General features: G+C 41.5%; 1 long non-coding RNA gene across 7 annotated transcripts in view; it reads left to right on the top strand.

The window, feature by feature from the left end:
* Positions 1-12,606, top strand: part of LOC111186013 (uncharacterized) — a 108,821-nt gene that overhangs the window by 28,209 nt on the left and 68,006 nt on the right. The window lies entirely within an intron of this gene.

A 12,606-nucleotide genomic window follows, 5' to 3' on the forward strand; every position in this document is an offset into this window, starting at 1 on the left:
TGAACTTGGCTCTCCCACCTCCGAGACTCAGCCCTGACATCCAGCCAGAGCACCAAGACCCTGTCAGCCACACGGCTGCTAGTGTTGGAGGGTCTCCTGCAGAGGGAGGGGATGGCTGTGGCTCACCGCAGGGACAAGGGCACCTGCAGCAGAAGTTCTGGTTAGTACTTCTTGTTGTGACTCCTGGAGTCCATCATTAACCCCACCAAAGGGCCTGCAGGCTCCAGCTGGGTCATCTCAGGCCAAACAACCAATAGGGAGGGAACTCCCATATCCATTTTTAATGTTTTCATCTTTATCTCCATCTCTGGATTATAAGCTCCTTGTGAGTGGAGACCTCTTTTCTAGTTCTCTCCTATCTTTTCAGGGAACTGATCATGGTCAGGCCCTTTATATGCTTACTAAATAGTGGCGGACAATCAAAAGTGCTTTGAGGCCCTGAGAGGAGATGCCCATGAGTAAAGAGGGGAAAAAATGAAGACAACATAGATGCCTGGCAGGAGAGGCTGATTGTGCAAGATGGAAACTGGCCCTGAAGCCTCACTGTCTGCTCATAGGGCTTCTTATTCAGGCTTCAGTAACCTAAGATGTGGAGATTGCAGGATTTAATGTTGTTGCCCTCCCCTCCTCCATGAATAGGGACACTTGCTGGGGTCACAAGGCATCAGTGATCTGCTGTGACTCCAGGTTGGGGTGGCTATTCAGGCAGATATTCTTTTTTGAACAACCAGACAGGCTGTCTCCTGAGATCTGACCAAGACTGGAACTTGGAGGAGATTCAGCTGGCTTTGGTTCAAACCAGACAGACTAAAACAATGTCAACAGTCAGGGGAAGGATTCTAGATGCTGCAAGAGATGCTTCTTCACCTTCAGCCTGAAGACTGTAGACTCTTAGCATGAGCCTTCTAGCAGTGTAAGTGTCCTTCTGCACTGCCACCCTGTGCAGAACCATGGATGAAAGTCTTCAGTGGGAAAAGATAATGGTTGAAAATTTTTCAGTAATAACACTAAGTGATATTGCAGCCATGTCAACATATCATGGATAGAAACAACAGAAGCTTATTCACAAAATAGAAGATTCTTAGTTGTAGAAAATTAGCCTAAACTCCTTGGAGAACTCTTAATGCTGCTGTTTACTGAGTGTTGACCATGACCAGAACATTAGACCCATATAATTGTCTGGACTCAGTTGGGTGAAAAAGATACTGTCTCTAAGAGGGAAATAAAATGGAGTGGAGAATTGGCAAGGATGTTGTCCATGTTAACGCATATATGTGGAATCTAGAAAAATTGTACAGATGAACCTATTTGCGGCGCAGGAATAGAGACACAGAAGTAGAGAATGGACATGTGGATATGGGGGAGCGGAGGAAGGGGAGGGTGGGACGAACTGGGAGATTAGGATTGACATATATACACTACCGTGTGTAAAACAGACAGCTAGTGGGAACCTTCTGTATAGCACAGGGAGCTCAGCTCAGTGCTCTGTGATGACCTAGATGGGTGGGATGGGGCTGGTGGGAGGGAGGTCCAAAAGGGAGGGGACATATGTATATATATAGCTGATTCACTTCGTTGTACAGCAGAAACTAGCACAACATTGTAAAACAATTACACTCCAATTAAAAAAAAATACTTTGGAAGCAGGTGGTCTGCTAAGGCTAGTGGCACCTCACCATGACCCTTGGACCTGGTGTCCAGTCCCTTGTGCATTATGCAGTCCTCTTTTGGGTCAGGGCATTAGAGTTAGTTTGAAGCATAGCAGCCAGCCAATTCCATGGCTTCTTTATCTCTCTCTGTCTCTGTATCCCTCTATATCTGTCCCTGTCTTACACAGACACACAGACACACAGACACAGACACACACACACACACACACACACACTGACATTTGTATGAGGGGGCACAAGATGGAACATAGAATGTGGTTTAACTTTCAGAAGTTTAAATGAGAGGCTCTTTGTTAGTGAAAAGCAAACAAAACAAACTGGCCACGAGGTCAGCATGCTCTGGAATGTAGAATTGTTTGTCGCCAGTCAAACAGCCGCCTGATGTTGGGTTTACATAATGTTTCAGCAAACCGAAACAATGAGGACGTTTACCATTAACTCAAGGCCTGAGCCATAAAATCAGAATGGGGGAAGATGAGGGTCACTAATTCTGATCCTCAAGGCCCTCAACAAACAGCTCTGCCCAGGGCAAAATAGCTCCTTAGACCAAGTCGTCCAAATTTATTAAACACCTAGTATTTTGCCAAAGACTCTTTGGATAGGAAGATGAAAGACCCTTGCCCCTTCATAGGGCATGCCTCCCAGGACCATGCTGATGTCTAGCTGGTAGACAGAGAAACAAATAATGGTGAGGTGGCACTGTTAAAGTGAGTTTCATTTTAGACAAAATTCCCTGTGTAAGAATAACAGAAGGGAGAGGCCAAGTTCACCTACTAGTCAGAAAAGGTGCCCAGAGAGATAGCATTTGAGTTGAAACTGGCAGGAAGAGTAGAAGTTTCCCAGGACCACAAACTGGAGGTGATGGGGTAGGAGCCGAGGTGCATGCTGGAGAGAAGGTTAAATAAGTGCAAGGCGTGAGGAGCCTGGATTATTCCAGAAACTTCTAAAAATAATTCAGTGTTGTCAAGTGTGAAGTGAGGAGTGGTAGGAGAGGGGGTGGGGAAGGTGGCTGTCTGGTCAAGAAGGGTCTTATGCGTATGTGAGAGTAGGTGCTGATGTTTTTCCTACGTGGGGGAGGATGCCAGTGACATTTTGAGCTGCGGTAGTGGCTTGGCCACAGTTGCTTCTTAGAAAGGTCAGTGCGTTGGCCTTGAGGAGGACAGGTGGGAGGGGGTGACTGGAGGGATGATGTGGTCCTGAGGGAAGGGAAGGGCAACTTTGTAGTGGACACACTGAGGAGTTGTCAGGCCCAGGTGAATTGTCAGAGACCTGCACAGGCAACTGTGGGATTCATGAGGGGGACAGTGGGACAGCAGGAGTGAGCTGTACAGTCAGCTCTAGCTCCAAGCAAATGCCAAGGCTTGGGAATGGCCCTGGGCAGGTCCAGGGTCTCACCTGGCTTCCGAGAGCCATTCTTAATGCTGAGCAGTAGCCTCACTGCTGGCCTAGGGCATGTGTCAACTCTGAGGGGCACATCTGATGTCCTGCTGCTCTGCCAGTGTCTGGAGCATAGCAGAGGGTCTTGATAAATATATGTTGATTGAACAGGGCCTGGTACTAATATAGGAGCTGGGGATGCAGCCATGAGCACTATCACACGAAAACCCTGTTCTGGAGGAGTGTATATTCCAGGTGGTGAGAGAAGCAGTCAGCAAAAGAAACAAAATGCATAAAAAGCTAGATGGTGAAATATGCTGTGAGGACACAATAAGGTGGGGAGCGTGGTTTGCAATTTTAAATAGGATGAGTGAAGACCTGGAGGCGGTGGGGGAGGGGGGGTGGGATGGGGGCACCCATTTGGCTATGGGGGAGAAGAGCCTCCCAAGGAAGGGAAAGAGAGCCAACGTGTTGAGCTGGGTGTGTTGTTAGCTTGTTGGGGAGCAGCAAGGAAGCCAGCGTGGCTGCAGTGAGGTCTGTGAGGTGGAGAAGTGGAGTGAGGGCAGGGGTGTGTCGGGCTGGGGAGCCATTGTCCTCTACTCTGAATGAGATGCAAAGTCCAGTTTATTCTCCCTGCTACCCTGAGCTGTGCCCCGTTCTCCTCTCCTGCTTCTTCCGATCACGATTACAATCTACCAGTGCACATTTTATAGACAACTGGCCCAGACACATGCAGGAGTCAGTGCCATTGAAGTAAGAGGTAGGAGGACTGCTCTATTTTAAAGGGCCTGAAGAGCTATAGTAATCAAATACCATGTTTTAATTCTTAGGATAAGGAGGGTGATTGGAATGTGGGCTAATATTAGATGATATTAGTTCCCCTTAATTTGCTTAGGTGTGGTTATTCTACTAAGGTTACAAAGGAGAATGTCTTCATTCTGAGAAGACAAATGCTGAAATATTTAGGGGTGCAGTGTCCTGATACCAGCAGCTTACTTTCACATGGTTTAGCATACACACACATAGGCAGGATCAAATGGATACATACATACATACATACATAATGCCAAAATATGAACAGCTGTTCCATCTTGGTGGTGGATATGTAGATACTGGCTATACTAGCCTATCAACTTTCATTTTAGAAAATTTTCATGTTAAAATGTTGGGAAAAATTCCCTCGTTACGGTCCATTTCTTTTGGCTCTGCCTTTGGTTGCTGTTATTTATGCTCATGAGATTCTGCCTGGCGCCCTAGGCAGTTTATTTACTTTGGGTCAGAAATGTTTGTCTCTGGAGACTTAAAAGAGACACAGAGCATAGGGATTTAGGTGGGATGTCAGATGGGTGGCATCCGAACCCCGTTGGGCTGGCAGGCCCCAATAGAACAGGACCATGAGTCAAAGCATGGTAGGTAGATGCCTTATGATTTTAAGAGACACTTGTAGGGCAAGAGGAAGGCAAAGAAGAAATGGAGAGGTTAATTAACCTTGGAGAGGTTAATTCCTCGCTGCAGTGTGTGCTTTTTCCCTGATGTCGAGAACCTAAATTATTCCACTATTTACCTGCTGTGTGACTTGACAAAAGGCTAATGTGATTTAGAAACTCAGTGGTCATCCAGAAAGTCTATTTCCAGTCTGGTGGTTACAAGGCTCTGTCAGGGGATTGGGTTTCGGTGTATTAAATCTCAAATTTAATCCAGGGGCCAATATGTCTGTGAATACTAGAAAGTTCAACTCCCCTTTTCATGGATCACATCAATTCCATATGGTATTTTCCACGTGGAAGCAAGAAATAGCGTATCCAGAAAGCTGGGCTTAGCACCTTTGGATCTCCTGATGAAATTTCAGCATACAGATAGGATGTGAGCATTTATATACATACAACCTCTGCCAGGCACCCAAGACAAAAAATAAATAACCCTTTATTATTATTAAAAATAACTTAGAGCTCAGAGAAAAGATGAATGTACGTGCTAATATATAAAGGACTTCCTAAAGAAAAAGTTGTTCACAGCCTTTTATTTGGTTTAAAAAAAAGTCTTTTGTTTTGCTGCAGGAATAACAATAAGAGATAAAAATCATTTGAAACTAAGGGAGGAAGTAGAAAAATGGTCACTATTTGTAGCTTGGTCTATTCTCAGTATAGTAATAATAATAATAGCAACTATAGCAACAGTTGATGATTTTTGAGCGCTTACTATGTGCCAGGCATAGTGAGCACTTTTAAAATTCAACTAATTTAATTCTTGTGACAAACCTATGTGGCAGCTACTATTATTATCTTTATTTTAGGGAGCTGAGGCCTAGAGAAATTAAATAACTTGTATGAAGTCAAATGACCAGCAATTAACATAGATGGTATTCAAGCTGTCTCTTGAGGCGAGCTAAATAAAACTCTATCCTGTTTTCTAGAGGCATATTTTTATTTTCTCCTTTCTCTATGGTAAGCCTTGTTCTGGTCTCTCTGGAGGATATATTGAAAATGATGGCCCACTACATTCCTAGCAAGCCAGGTCTTTACAGCAGTGGTCCCCAATTTGTGACTGTAGACCTTGGGGTACCAGTGATTTCCTGTTGTCACTAACAATAGCTTGCTATGGGCCATGCCTTCTGCTATATACTTCACATGTTTTATTTCAGTATTTTTAAAAAATTTGACTCATAGTTAAAAACAATAGTGTTGTAAAGCAGGACTAAGTTATACATATATATATTCAGAAAAAAAGTTTCACGAAACAACACTTATATTTACTACTTGTGATACACTTTGTTACTTTCCATTTTATTCTGTTTCCTTTAAAGAATGCTGGTTGTCTCATGTCTCATTTTATATCCTGCTAAATGGCTTATAACCCATTGTTTAGTAAAACACTAGCTCGGCTGGAGCTGGTGGGAAGGCATGGGTTGGTCTCAGAATTTGTTCCATGTCTTGTGGAGAGTGCTGTCAAAGGAAGTGAAGGAGCAAATAGGCACAGACCAGTTGGGGAACAAATACTACTATATCCTAGAGTACAAGAACTGGAGAGATTGGTTCAAGATGGTGGAGTAGAAGGATGTGTGCTCACTCCTTGCAAGAGCACCAGAATCACAGCTAACTGCTGAACAGTCATCAACAGGAAGACACTGGAACTCACCAAAAAAGATAACCCACATCCTAAGACAAAGGAGAAGCCACAATGAGACAGTAGGAGGGGCGCAATCACAAAAAAATCAAATCTCATAACTGCCTGGTGGGTGACTCACAAACTGGAGAACACTTATACCACAGAAGTCCACCCACTGGAGTGAAGGTTCTGAGCCCCTCGTCAGGCTTCCCAACCTGGGGGTCTGGCAACGGGAGGAGGAATTCCTAGAGAATCAGACTTTGAAGGCTAGCGGCATTTGATTGCAGGACTTCAACAGGACTGGGGGAAACAGAGACTCCACTCTTGGAGGGCACACACAAAGTAGTGTGCGCATCAGGACCCAGGGGAAGGAGCAGTGACCCCATAGGAGACTGAACAAGACCTACCTGCTAGCGTTGGAGGGTCTCCTGCAGAGGTGGAGGGTAGCTGTGGCTCACCATGAGGACATGGACGCTGGCAGCAGAAATTCTGGGAAGTACTCCTTGGCATGAGCCCTCCCAGAGTCTGCCATTAGCCCCACTGAAGGGCCAGGTAGGCTCCAGTGTTGGGTCGCCTCAGGCCAAACAACCAACAGGGAGGGAACCCAGCCTCACCCATCAGCAGACAAGCGGATTAAGGTTTTACTGAGCTCTGCCCACCAGAGCAACACCCAGGTCTACCCACCACCAGTCCCTCCCATTAGGAAAATTGCCGAAGCCTCTTAGATAGCCTCATCCACCAGAGGGCAGACAGCAGAAACAAGAAGAACTACAATCCTGCAGCCTGTGGAACAAAAACCACATTCACAGGAAGATAGACAAGATGAAAAGGCAGAGGGCTATGTACCAGATGAAGGAACAAGATAAAACCCCAGAAAAACAACTAAACGAAGTGGAGATAGGCAACCTTTCAGAAAAGGAATTCAGAATAATGATAGTGAAGATAATCCAGGACCTCAGAAAAAGAATGGAGGCAAAGATCGAGAAGATGCAAGAAATGTTTAACAAAGACCTAGAAGAATTAAAGAACAAACAAACAGAGATGAACAATACAATAACTGAAATGAAAAATACACTAGAAGGAATCAATAGCAGAATAACTGAGGCAGAAGAACGGATAAGTGACCTGGAAGACAGAATGGTGGAATTCACTGTCACGGAACAGAATAAAGAAAAAAGAATGAAAAGAAATGAAGACAGCCCAAGAGACCTCTGGGACAACATTAAACATAGCAACATCCGCTTTATAGGGATGCCAGAAGGAGAAGAGAGAGAGAAAGGACCCGAGAAAATACTTGAAGAGATTATAGTCGAAGACTTCCCTAACATGGGAAAGGAAATAGCCACCCAAGTCCAGGAAGTGCAGAGAGTCCCAGGCACGATAAGTGCAAGGAGAAACACACCGAGACACAAAGTAATCAAACTGACAAAAATTAAAGCCAAAGAAAAATTATTGAAAGCAACAAGGGAAAAACAACAAATAACATACAAGGGAACTCCCATAAGGTTAACATACAAGCCAGAAGGGAGTGGCATGATATATTTAAAGTTGTGAAAGGGAAGAACCTACAACCAAGATTACTCTACCCAGCAAGGATCTCATTCAGATTCAACGGAGAAATCAAAAGCTTTATAGACAAGCAAAAGCTAAGAGAATTCAGCACCACCAAACCAGCTCTACAACAAACGCTAAAGGAACTTCTCTAAGTGGGAAACACAAGAGAAGAAAAGGACCTACAAAAACAAACCCATAACAATTAAGAAAATGGTAATAGGAACATACATATCAATAATTACCTTAAATGTGAATGGATTAAATGCTCCAACCAAAAGACGCAGGCTGGCTGAATGGATACAGAAATAAGACCCATATATATGCTGTCTACAAGAGACCCACTTCAGACCTAGGGACACATACAGACTGAAAGTGAGGGGATGGAAAAAGATATTACATGCAAATGGAAATCAAAAGAAAGCTGGAGTAGCAATACTTATATCAGATAAAATAGACTTCAAAATAAAGAATGTTAAAAGAGACAAGGAAGGACACTACAAAATGATCAAGGGATCAATCCAAGAAGAAGATGTAACAATTATATATGCACCCAACATAGGAGCACCTCAATACATAAGGCAACTGCTAACAGCTATAAAAGAGGAAATCAACAGTAACACAATAATAGTAGGGGATTTTTAACACCTCACTTACACTAATGGACAGATCATCCAAACAGAAAATTAATAAGGAAACACAAGCTTTAAATGACACAATAGACCAGATAGATTTAATTGATATTTATAGGACATTCCATCCGAAAACAGCAGATTACACTTGCTTCTCAAGTGCACATGGAACATTTTCCAGGATCACATCTTGGGTCACAAAGCAAGCCTCAGTAAATTTAAGAAAATTGAAATCATATCAAGCATCTTTTCGGACCACAACACTATGAGATTAGAAATCAGTTACAGGGAAAAAAACGTAAAAAACACAAACACATGGAGGCTAAACAATACGTTACTAAATAACAATGAGATCACTGAAGAAATCAAAGGGAAATCAAAAAATACCTAGAGACAAATGACAATGAAAACACGACTATCCAGAATATATGGGATGCAGCAAAAGCATTTCTAAGAGGGAAGGTTATAGCAATACAATCCTACCTCAAGAAACAAGAAAAATCTCAAATAAACAATCTAACCTTATACCGAAAGGAAGTAGAGAAAGTAGAACAAACAAAACCCAAAGTTAGTAGAAGGAGAGGAATCATAAAGGTCAGAGAAGAAATAAATGAAATAGAAACAAAGAAAACAATAGCAAAGGTAAATAAAACTAAAAGCTGGTCTTTGAGAAGATAAACAAAATTGATAAACCATTAGCCAGACTCATCAAGAAAAAGAGGGAGAGGACTCAAATCAATAAAATTAGAAATGAAAAAAGGGAAGTTACAACAGACACCGCAGAAATACACAACATCCTCTGAGACTACTACAGGCAACTCTATGCCAATAAAATGGTCAACCTGGAAGAAATGCACACATTCTTAGAAAGGCATAACCTTTCTAAGAAGAAATAGAAAATATGAACAGACCAACCACAAATAATGAAATTGAAACTGTGATTAAAAATCTTCCAACAAACAAGAGTCTAGGACCAGATGGTTTCACAGGTAAATTCTATCAAACATTTAGGGAAGAGCTAACCCCCATCCTTCTTGAACACTTCCAAAAAATTGCAGAGGAAGGAACACTCCCAAACTCATTCTATGAGGCCACCATCACCCTCATAGCAAAACCAGACAAAGATAGTACAAAAAGGAAAATTACAGACTGATATCACTGATGAATATAGATGCAAAAATCCTCAACAAAATACTAGCAAACAGAATCCAAAAACATATTAAAAGGATCATACACCATGATCAAGTGGGATGTTTCCCAGGGATGCAAGGATTCTTCAATATATGCAAATCAATCAATGTGATACACCATATTAACAAATTGAAGAATAAAAAGCATATGATCATCTCAATAGATGCAGAAAAAGCTTTTGACAAAATTCAACACCCATTTATGATAAAAACTCTCCAGAAAGTGGGCATAGAGGGAACCTACCTCAACATAATAAAGGCCATATACGACAAACTCACAGCAAACATCATCTTTAATGGTGAAAAACTGAAAGCATTTCCTCTAATATCAGGAACAAGACAACGATGTCCACTCTCGCCACTATGATGCAACATAGTTTTGGAAGTCCTAGCCACAGCAATCAGAAGAAAAAGAAAAGGAATACAAATTGGAAAAGAAGTAAAACTGTCACTGTTTGCAGATGACATGATACTATACATAGAGAATCCTAAAGGTGCCATCAGAAAGGTACTAGAGCTAATCAATGAATTTGGTAAAGTAGCAGGATACAAAATTAATGCACAGAAATCTCTTGCATTACTATATGCTAATGATGAAAAATCTGAAAGAGAAATTAAGGACACACTCCCATTTACCATTGCAGCAAAAAATAAAATACCTAGGAATAAACCTACCTAGGGAGACAAAAGACCTGTATGTAGAAAACTATAAGATACTGATGAAAGAAATTAAAGATGATACAAACGGATGGAGAGATATACCATGTTCTTGGATTGGAAGAATCCACATTGTGATAATGACTATACTACCCAAAGCAATCTACAGATTCAATGCAATCCCTACCAAATTACCAATGACATTTTTTACAGAACTAGAACAAAAAATTTTAAAATTTGTTTGGAGACACCAAAGACCCCGAATAGCCAAAGCGGTCTTGAGGGAAAAAAACGGAGCTGGAGAAATCAGACTCCCTGACTTCAGACTGTATTACAAAGCTACAGTAATCAAGATAATATGGTACTGGCACAAAAACAGAAATATAAATCTATGGACCAGGATAGAAAGCCCAGAGATAAACCCACACACCTATGGTCAACTAATCTATGACAAAGGAGGCAGGGATATACAATGGAGAAAAGACAGTCTCTTCAATATGTGGTGCTGGGGAAACTGGACAGCTACATGTAAAGGAATGAAATTAGAACACTCCCTAACACCATACACAAAAATAAACTCAAAATGGATTAGTGGCCGAAATGTAAGACTGGACACTATAAAACTCTTACAGGAAAACATAGAAAGATCACTCTGACATAAATCACAGCAAGATCTTTTTTGATCCACCTCCTAGGGTAATGGAAATAAAAACAAAACTAAACAAATGGGACCTAATGAAACTTAAAAGCTTTTTCACAGCAAAGGAAGCCATAAACAAGATGAAAAGATAACCCTCAGAATGGAAGAAGATATTTGCAAACGAATCAACAAAGGATTAATCTCCAAAATATATAAACAGCTCATGCTGCTCAATATTAAAAGAGCAAAAAACCCAGTCAAAGAATGGGCAGAAGACCTAAGTAGACATTTCTCCAAAGAAGACATACAGAAGGCCAAGAAGCACATGAAAAGCTGCTCAGCATCACTAACTATTAGAGAAATGCATATCAAAACTACAATGAGGTATCACCTCACACCATTTAGAATGGGCATCATCAGAAAATCTACAAAGAACAAATGCTGGAGCAGGTGTGGAGAAAAGGGAACCCTCTTGCACTGTTGGTGGGACTATAAATTGATACAGCCACTATTGATACAACAGTATGGAGGTTCCTTAAAAAACTAAAAATAGAATTACCATATGACCCCACTATCTCACTACTGGTATATACGCAGAGAAAACCATAATTCAGAAAGACACATGCACCCCAATGTTCATTGCAGCACTATTGACAATAGCCAGGTCATGGAATCAACCTAAATGCCCATCGACAGACGAATGGATAAAGAAGATGTGGTACATATATACAATTGAATATTACTCAGCCATTAAAAGGAATGAAATTGGGTCATTTGTAGAGACATGGATGGATCTAGAGACTGTCATACAGAGTAAGTCAGAAAGATACAAGCAAATATTGTATATTAACACATATATGTAGAACCTAGAATAATGGTACAGATGACCCAATTTGCAAGGGAGAAATAGAGACACAGATATAGAGAACAAACGTATAGACACCAAGGGCAAAAGTGACGGGTGGTGGTGGTGGTGGTGTGATGAATTGGGAGATTGGGATTGACATATATACAGTAATATGTATAAGATGGATAATTAATATGAATCTGCTGTGTAAAAAAATAAAATTCAAAAATGAAAAAAGAAAAACACTAGCTCATTTCAGTTTTCACAGTAATTTTATGAGCAATATAATTTAAAAAAAAATATTTATTTATTTGGCTGCTCCAGGTCTTAGTTGTGGCACACAGGATCTTTAGTTGCAGCAGGTGGGATCTTTAGTTGTGGCATGTGGGATCTATATCCATGACTAGGGATTGAAACCAGGCCCCCTGCATTGGGAGTGCAGAGTCTTAGCCACTGGACCACCAGAGAAGTCCTGAAATCAACATAATTTTAATACCCATTTTACAGATGAGAAAATTGAGTTCATTTGTTCAAGGTCAAGGTCACACAAACCAAGGTCTGTGGCTTGCACTTGGGATTATATTCCGTTTTTATTTATATTTTGTTTAACATCTTTATTGGAGTAAAATTGCTTTACAATGGTGTGTTTCTGCTGTATAACAAAGTGCGTCAGCTATATATATACATATATCGCCATATCCCCTCCCTGTTGTGTCTCCCTCCCACCCTCCCTATCCCACCCCTGTAGGTGGTCACAAAGCACTGAGCTGATCTCCCTGTGCTATGTGGCTGCTTCCCACTAGCTATCTTATTTTACATTTGGTAGTGTATACATGTCCATGCCACTCTCTCACTTTGTCCCAGATTACCCTCCTTCCCCCTCCCCATGTCCTCAAGTCCATTTTCTATGTCTGCATCTTTATTCCTGTCCTGCCTC

The sequence above is a fragment of the Delphinapterus leucas genome, chromosome 3, assembly GCF_059928025.1.
Source record: "Delphinapterus leucas isolate spDelLeu-1000000601 "Yukka" chromosome 3, BTC_Dleu_Yukka2, whole genome shotgun sequence".
NCBI lineage: Eukaryota > Metazoa > Chordata > Mammalia > Artiodactyla > Monodontidae > Delphinapterus > Delphinapterus leucas.